Source organism: Theropithecus gelada, chromosome 9, assembly GCF_003255815.1.
Source record: "Theropithecus gelada isolate Dixy chromosome 9, Tgel_1.0, whole genome shotgun sequence".
Taxonomy (NCBI): domain Eukaryota; kingdom Metazoa; phylum Chordata; class Mammalia; order Primates; family Cercopithecidae; genus Theropithecus; species Theropithecus gelada.
The window spans coordinates 6895547-6905438 of record NC_037677.1 but is presented as its reverse complement, the minus strand read 5'-3'; positions in this window follow the sequence as shown (position 1 = coordinate 6905438).

Sequence of the window (9892 nt, the reverse complement as noted above, 5' to 3'; positions counted from 1 at the left end):
TAGCTGGGACTACAGGCATACACCACCATACCTGGCTAATATTTGTGGGGTTTTTTGTTTTTTGCTTTTTGTTTTGAGACAGAGTCTTGCACTGTCGCCCAGGCTGGAGTGCACTGGCGTGATCTCAGCTCACTTCAGGTTCCACCTCCCAGGTTCAAGTGATTCTCCTGCTTCAGCCTTCTGAGTAACTGGGACTACAGGTGCCTGCCACCACAGCCAGCTCACTTTTTGTATTTTTAGTAGAGATGGGGTTTCACTGTGTTAGCCACAATGGTCTCAATCTCCTGACCTAATGATCCACCCACCTTGGCCTCTCAAAGTTGCCGGGATTACAGGCATGAGCCACCATGCCCAGTCAATTTTTGTATTTTTTTTAGTAGAGATGGAGTTTCACCATATTGCCCACCTAGGCTGGTCTCCAACTCCTGGGCTCAAGCGATCTGCCCACCTTAGCCTCCAAAGTGTTGGGATTACAGGCATGAGCCACCATGCCTGGCCTTTTTATCTTCTATACCATGTTCTTACTGTGCATTTTCTATGTTTACACAGGTTTTGATACACAGATACGTGCCATTGTGTTACCATTTCCTACAGCTTTCAGAGCAGTTGCATGCTGTACTTTTTTGTAGCCTGGGAGCAACGGGCTCTGCCGGACAGCCCCGGCGCGCAGTAGGCTCTGCCATATCTACCATACGGCCCCGGCGTGCACGGTAGGCCCTGCCGTACAGCCCCAGTGTGCGGTAGGCTCAGCCCCGGCGCGCGGTAGGCTCTATTATCTAGGTTTTTGTAAATTCACCCTATGGTTTGCATAACAAAATCACCTAATGATGCATTTCTCAGAATGTGTTCCCGCCATTAAATGACCCATGACTGGACATCAATGGCTCTGTAAATTGGCTACAGGGCTTCGTAAAACCTGGGAAACACATGTATCTTTATTTTCCAAACAAACTGTTGTGCTGACAAGACTTATGCCATTTCTTTATAGCCTAGAAACTGATTTGTTTGTGCCATTTTTACGTTTAGACTACAATGACTTCAGCTTCCAGGGATGCAATCATTGCTGGAAAAACTCATCTTTGGTCATAGGAAATAATACATTAAATGTTTTGTCTTACAGTACACTCTACCTGAGATTACTACAGATCCAAACAGACACCTAAGTACCATCCTTCACCCACGGCCTCCTGCTGGCTTCATCCTGCTGTTATCATCAGGAAGCAGCTCCGTGCCGTATACTTAACAGCCTGGCTCTTGGAAGTACCTGCAGCTTCTCTAAATAGAAGATTACAATTTTAATGTTGTACTTAATTTTGCTCTTTTCATCTTCGAGTGGTAAAAGAAAGGGCAGATTAATCCTTCTCAGGATGGCATTACTGATCTGGTAGTCTTGAAGAAGGAGAGGAAATACAAACACTTCATTTAATGGTACTAATATATCTTCATTTACTCACCATCTGATATGGTTTGGCTGTGTGTCCCCACCCAAATCTCATCTCGAATTGTAGCTCCCAGAATTCCCACATGTCGTGGGAGGGACCCAGTGGGAGATAATGGAATCCTGGGGGCAGTTTCCCCCATACTGTTCTTGTGGTAGTGAATAAGTCTCACAAGATCTGATGGTTTTAAGGGGTTTCTGTTTTTGCTTTGCTCTCATTCCTCTCCCTTGCCACTACCATATAAGAAGTGCCTTTCACCTTCTGCCATGATTTTGCAGCCACATGGAACTTTGAGTTCATTAAACTTCTTTTTCTTTGCAGTCTCTGGTATATCTTTATCAGCAGTGTGAAAACAGACTAATACACCATCCTTCTGGTGGCCCCTGAAGCCCCTGAAAATAAGAAATATTTCATTTGACCCAGTGTTCAGAGGGACAAATTGTGGAAGACCATAGGAACCAATGCTTTGTTCAGGGTTATGTAATAGGTACAAGGAGTACAAAGAACAGCAGGTGCTTTTATCCAAAGCACAAGTGTAGAATACGCTAGTCTTAGGATGCAATTGAGCTCCAAAAGGCTATTGTCCTCAACCTCTGCAGCTGAGTTTGAAGAAAAAGACTTCATCTAGAAACAGTAGATCAAGAACCAGAGGAAATACTGGCTTTAGAATTCAAGCTGTGAGTAAGAAAAATGGCTTTCTTGTCATTTTCCCCCTTTTAATTGCTATTGCTGGTTGCCACATAAATTCAGTTCATGGCTGGGGATATTGGAGATAATATTTCTTTCTCGCTTCTTTTTCTTTTTTGCTTGCTTTTATTCTAGCACTGAGGAAAGTGACAAGTCTGGGTTTATAGGGGGTTTTGGACACAGCCACAATTTTAATTTAGCAACTAGAGAAATATTTTACAACTTTTGACTCCAATGAAAACAGCAAGGAGAGCAGACACCAGTGCAAATCAGTCCCTGGTGGCCTTCATTTGGGAAAACTGTGCGAAGGTCCCACAGACCTGAGCACCTCCGTGTGTGACCCCTCCCCAAGCCAGGGGCTTCACAATGAACAACGCTGATGTGTAGCAGAATCCGTAGATTCCCCAAGATGTTTTTCTTGGTTCCGTAGCTAACATCAGCCAACCGACAAACCAACCTACCAATCGACCAAAACTCTTCTATTTTCTGCCACTGGCAGAGTCATCTCAGATGATAATCACCACAAGAGGCATCGTTCTGAAACCAAAGCACAAAAACATGACACTTAAGTGAAGGATAGACATCCAGAAAGACTGCCTATTGACAGAATCAACCACATACTCCATGCAGTCAAACGCGTGCATTAGATACGTGAAGATCGGCATGGATCTCAAGAATTAGAGAATTACTAGAGAATGGAGATGGGACAATGCACTAGTTTATTGCTTTTCATTTGTTAGCAAGTTCATCTTATATATTTAATATCATATGTATATGTATTTAAGTATGGAGGTGTAAGGGGAAGTGGAATTAAGAATGGCTGCTTAGCTGAAGTGTGGTGAAGGTTTCAGGAAACCATAGAGCATGTGGGGAGGTAGGAAGGACTCACCACAGTTGCAAAGTAGGCCAGGAAAGAGGAAGGGAAGGTCAGGAGGCCTAGCAAGTTGCAAAAGTTCTTCACACCTAAGAACCAAAATACAAGTAGAACAAGTTGCAGACCAAACCCTTGGTTGATGAGTTTTGCAAAGCAGTGGTGAAGTGGCTTAAATATATTGAGCAAACAAAAGCCTACAAGAGCTTCCCTGTAGAGCTACACTTGAGAGGGTAGGTAGAACTATAGGGAAGTGTGGAAATGTCTGAATTAATTTTACGGGGATTAGAAAAAGAGGGGAATTACAGGCTTCCACAAAACCTGTTCCTGAATTAGAGGACTGTCCAGTGTATAGTGTAACCGGGGTCTGCTTGGATAGGTGGCTTAGCCTCAGGATGCAGGGGCTGGATCTCTGGAAGGCACAGACTGTGTGGCATTTCAGAGGGCTCTGCCTCTATTTGATGCTCATTTGAGCCATTTTCCAATAGACAGTTGGAATCAGCATTCAACAGAAAGTTCCCTTAGATCAGGATTGGGATTTCTGAGATCCCAGCAAGTAATACGTCTCTTCCTTAAGGAGCAACTAGATTGTACTAGATTATTTTAATTGTCAAACTCAAGAATGGCAGTACATGGGTGTCTTTAGGCCAAGTTATAGAAGAGATTTGTGTGATGTTGGCAGAATAACCCAAAGTACTTCTTGGAGGTTGCATTTATGTTTATTGCTGATATTTTATTTACACAAGGCGATTTATAGAATTGTTTTTTTTTGGGGGGGGGGGTCCATAACCGCAGAAGAATATATGAATGAAGTTTAGGGAATCTATGAATTTCATGAAAGTATTTGATAAATTTTGCAGGTAATTTTTTGGAGGGAAGAAATGCTTGTTGCTTTCATCTGATGGAGTGACCTCAAGTGTATATGCAGATAGGAACGCCAGTGGGAAGAGAAGAGGTTCCAGTGAGAATGAGGGGATGGGGGGTGCCTGCCACGAAGGATGTTCCAGACAAAGGCAAAGAATGAACCCCAGAGTATTCTGGAAACTGTATTTTAAATCTAGAGGACTATTTCTCGAAGACTTCTGATGACTTTTAGGTATACATTCATCCTGTGCCGGACAGGTTGTACGCATGCATCTCTTCAATGTGAGATTCTGGTGCCTGATTTTTCCACTTGCTCTAGGAATCTCTAAAGTTAATTTTTCATCTCTATGTTGTTTATGATTCTAATTATTATCGTTATTCTGAAGCCAAAGTTGTACCTTTCTGGGATATATACGGCGGCCCCTGCTGTTAACAATAAATATGGCTGGAGGACAGGAGTCTGAAGCTCACTGGAAAGACACTGCAATGTCACAATCCCCTGCTTCAGTGATTGCCTGGGGTCAGTTCCCCAAGGATGCTCCCATGCATCCTGATACCATTGTCACTCCTTATCCAGTGGCTGCCAGTGGAGAGCCAAGGCAACGCTTCCCTGGTGATGCTGAACATAGTTATTTCTTCCCCTTCTCTTTCTCACTCTCCCCTTTTCCTCTCTTTCTCTGGCTGTCTCTCTCCCCTCTGTCACCCAGAAGGTGCAGTTTTGAGTCTTCTTGTCTAGATTCCTCTCTGCTCTCCTTCCCTTCTCAGGCAAAGTGAGGGGGCTTGGAGTTTCAGGGGAGATGCCAACAGCAGGGAATCACACAGGAAGCAAGTAAGCAGGAATCTCACTGTAGGCAAGTCCCTTCCCCTCCTTAGGCCTGTTTCCTAGTCTGGAAAATAGGATAATCTCAGTACCTCCCTGATAGGCTGTGGGGAGCACTACTCAATGTGACCATATTAACGTAGCGATAAGGGTAGGGTGTGGCACATAGTAAGCAGTACCTACCCAGTAAGCTTTGTCATTATCATAATTACTATTCAGACCACTATTCCATGTCAGGCACTGTCCTAGGCACCGAGGACACACTGAAGAACAAGACAGACAAACTCCCTGCCCTCCCATGGTTTACAAGCTGTTGCGCAGGTGTGTGTTGGAGGAGTTTGATTTACACTTGGATAAAGGGGTGCACAGCAAATGAGGAAAGGCCATTTCATCTCCTCCTCCTTTTTCTTTTGGGGAAACACCAAAGCCCTGGGAGCAGCAGGCTTCCTGTGAGCTCTGCCTGCTGGGGCTGTGATGTCCTATGCCTGGGGACATTGGCAGGGATGACGATGACCCCAGGGCAGTGTTCAATGGGTTGCCCTCCGGGGCCCGAGCAGATGCCTCATCACTTGCTGAGCCATGAAGCTGGCTGCTGGTGCACAAGGCTGCTGACTTCCTTATGGATGGATTCTGCCAGAGAGCATAGGTGGCAGTCAAAGCAGACACTACACGAATAATAATGCCACCATTTAGGGAGAGTCATCTCCATGGAGTTACTCAGCTGGGTACTTTGTACATACACTGTTAATTTTCACAATAACCCCATTAGGTAGGCAATGTGAATGCCATTTTATAGACAGGGAAACTGGGAGAGTCAGAGGTTAACTGGCTGGTCCAAGTTCACGCTGCTAATAAATGGTGAAGAAGGTTTACAAACCCAGGTTGGACTCTCTTTGAACCTATGTGCTTCCCAGTGGACTACGTTTAAATTTTTTAAAAAATGTTTCAGACGACCAGCTCTCTAGGAAAGTTCGCTTCTGAGCAGGCACCCCTTGACCTCTGTGCTCACCTGTGCCAAAGCTGCTTGGATGACAATCTCATTAGGATGAAAATGGGCAGGACCCAGCTGGGAGCCTTCCAAATGACCAGTGTCATTGTTGCTTGAGAATCTTTGCTATGACATAGAAGACAGCATAGTCCTAAACTGTCTGACTGCATGCACACTTACAAACACACACATGAACACACACACTCGCACATGCTCATGCATACACACTTGCACACACAAACGCACCCACACATGCACACACAAACACACATGTACACACTCATACACACGCACACATGCTCATGCGTGCACACTTGCACACACATAGGCACACACACAGGCACACTCAAACACACATACACACACTCATACACACACATACTCATGTGTGCACACTTGCACACACAAAGGCACACTTACGTGCACACTCACACACATGCACACACACACACACTCACACATGTTCATGGGTGCACACTTGCACACACAGAAGCACACACAGGCACACTCAAACACACATACACACACTCATACACACTCACACATGCTCATTGTGCACACTTGCACACACAAAGGCACACTTACGTGCACACTCACACACATGAACACATATACACTCACACATGCTAATGGGTGCACACTTGCACACACAGAGGCACACACACAGGCACACTCACAAGGCCTTGTGGAGACATTTGGGGATGTGTTAACCACAATTTTTGAAGTAGAAGACAGGAAGGAGGGCAGGCAGGCCCCTGGACACAGGCTCCTGACACCAAGGTTGGCCCTTGCCCAGTGGGTGTGGACTCTAGAGAACAGGGCTGGTCCATTGAAGGGCCTTCATCTCTCTAGGGTTACCTCCTGCCGCCTCCCTCTAGCCCATCTCTGTGCTTGCTTGGCACCCACTGCAGTGTTTCTAGTATCTGCTGGTCATAGCTGATTCCTGGATTATCTGATGGCTTAAAATCCTCCCAGAGCAGTCTCTGTAAAAGGTCACTGAAGTTCACCGAGAAGACCACCAAGATTAGATCATCTGTACTTCTGATGCTTCTTTTGTCACACTTTAAAATTCTCATGAATGCCATTTTCTCTGGGAGAACCTCACTATCTGAGTTCAAAAGATAAGGCCAATGTAGGGCATCGAAGCATCCAACTGTGCATGTGTCCAAGAGGGGGAAATGCTCTATATCTGACATCCCTGCGCCTTCTCTGTCCACTGCCTTTTGTTGCACAGGGCACAAGCTTGTCACTCCTCAGCAGGCAGAGCCCTAACAGTGGTGATTATTCAGCGGTCTACTGTCTCTGTCTCTAGCTTCTGCCGGGATTGGGGATTTCATCCACTTACAGTGAAAAAGACCAAAAATGTGCACATGATCAAATGTATTTATAGTCCTAGATGCATATTCAGAATGCAAAGCAAATTGGAAAGATGGGCCAGGCAGTGCAGCCTCAGCTAAGGTTCCTTTGCAGCAATTTCTTAAAGCACATGGATTTCTCACCTCCTTCCACACCTGTGATTGTCTGGTCAGCACACCTAAAAAGGATACTCTTTCTGGCAACTGTACTGGGTTGAATAGTGGGCCCTTAAACTCATGTTCACCCAGAACACCAGAATGTGAGCTTATTTGGAAACAGGGTCTTTGCAGATGTAATTGGTTAAGATGAGGTCACAATGGAGGAGGGTGGACCCTAATCCGACTGATGCAGGGCAGGCAAGCCCCAAAGTGGAGCTTAACACATCAGGGCCCTTGGCTTCAGCCAGGAAAGAATTCAAGGGCAAGCCCATGGTAGGGTGGAAGAAAACAGCTTTACTGAGGCAGCAGTGTTATAGCTCCATGACAGGCAGTGTGCTGAGAGTAGCGGCTCAGGGCAGTTTTGCAGTCATATTTATACCTAGTTGTAATTATATTTAGATTAAGGGGCAGTTTATGCAAAAATTGCTAGAAAAAAGGTGGTAACTTTTGGGTTATCAGGTCATTGACATGGAAAGGGGTGGTAAATCCCGGGTGTTGCCATGGCAATGGTAAACTGGCGTGCACACCAGTGTTTTAGGGAAAGCTGCCTCTACCCGGTCCCTGTTTCAGCTAGTCCTCAATTTGGTGCAGTGTCTGACCCCTGCCTCTGGAGTCAAGCCCTGCCTCCCACCTCACAATGACTGCTGTCCTTATAAGACCAGAAGAGACACAGAAATGCATGTCGTGTGAAGACAGAGATGGAGATGAGAGTGATGCACTCAATACCAGGAAATGCCAGGGCTGGCTGGTGACCACCCGAAGCTGGACAGAGGACAGGGCAGGTTCTCCCTCATAGCTCTCAGAAGGAACCAACCCTGCCAACACCTTGATTTTGGATTTCTGGCCTCCAGAACTGTGAGAAAACAAAATTCTTATTGTTTTAAGCCGCTTAATTCATAGGACTCTGTCATGATGGCCCTAGAAAATGAACACAGCAACCGAAGAGAAAGGTGGGTGTGCTCATGGTTGTAACAGTCACCTGCAGACTCTAACACAGAGAGAATGCTTTAGCTCTTAGGCATGCAATGGGATTAGGCTCAGGAAGAAAAGGTAGGCTTGGGATGCAGAGGAGTCAGGATGAAAATGGGAAAATAGAGGAGAGGAAGGACAAAAGCCCGGGCGTGTAGAATGGGATTTGTAAGGGTAGGTGTCTCAAGGAAGAGGGGGAAAAGCCCTCCCCAGGTCTCACACCAGGTGCATTGATGACGATGATGGTCATAGCCATTCACGTGGTGCTTACAGTGAGTGGGAGCTTCAGGCCGGTTACTCATTGAATCCTTCGCTCCCCTGTGAGGTAAGTACTGCTGTCTCCTTCATTTTGCAGATGAAGCACAAAGAGGTTAAGCAACTTTTCCACGGTCCCAGGGCCCGTGATTGGCAGGACTAGGACTCCAGTCAGTCATTCTGACTCTGGAGCTCCTCTGTGAACGCAACACGGGCAGGCTCGGCATTTTTGTAACAGACGCATTCTTTCGTGATGACTTTTCACGAAAGAAAAGTCTGTTTGTATTATTCGACTCTTCCACTTGCTCTTCCAGAGACAGGATGCCCGGGTGCCATTGCAGCTCCACCACGTCACCCCAGTTCCATCCATCAGGGCTGGATGAGTTCGAGTGACAAGCATGACCCCCACCCAGGGGACCACCCACCATACAGACCACTTCACTGCCTCACCACCTCCCACCTGGGGCTGTGTGCCAGGGCAGCCGCTGTGCCACTTAGCCCATCTTGAGGAACAGAACCTCTTTTGAGTTAAAATATTAGTGATTATGATGACCCTACCAATGACCAAAAGAGCCATGAACCATCTGTGAAATAAGCAGATTTTCTGCAATCAGTTCCTCAGACTCTTTTATTCTGGCCCATTGAGATGGTTTTCTTACTGTTGCAATAAGTGTTTACTTTTGTAAGGAAAAAAAAATCCCCAAATGTAAGCCACCCTCATTGAAGTCATCCTTTCTGAGGTTTGCACCCGGCAAGGCTGGCAAGGAGACAAAGCAAACACAAGCTAGTCCAAGGAGAAGGCAGGCAGAGGGGTGACGGCTGCTACTCTCGGGTTCCCACTTTTCTGACTAATTATTTCAAAGGTCAGAAACATTCACATAGAACCGCAGTTGGTTTATAGAGGGTAAGGCACATTTTTGGCATTTGAGCTGCTAGAAATGCACTCTGGTGCCCAGTTATGGTGTCCTTCTTTCTTTCTCAGGACACTTACACCTCCAACCCCCACCCTCATGCACTTTTAACATCTACTCTTCTTTTTTTATCTCAGCTCCATTCACACTTCCTCAGGAAGCCTTCCTTTCATTCTCATAGTTAGGTAAATATCCTTATTATTTTGCAGCAAGCTGAGGGGTTCAGTAAAATATAGACCCCAGGGCTAGATTGTGTGGGCTCCAAATCTGCCTTTGCCATACCCCAACTGTGTGCCCATAAACAATTTAATTTCCTGTGCCTCAGACTTCTTGTCTGTAAAATGGGATCAATGCAATGCTTCCCTCCTAGGGTCGTTAGGAGTATTAAATTAGTTAATATTTGAAAAGCGCTTGAAACAGTGCCTGGCATGTTGTATGTACCCTGTGGGCATTAGCTAATAAAATAAAAATATGCTTTGGTGGTGTCATCTATCTGCTACTTCATATCACTTGAAATCATTGGAATTGCACATGTCTTGATGAAGATGTGAGAGGGGCTGTCTCTCCCTCTACA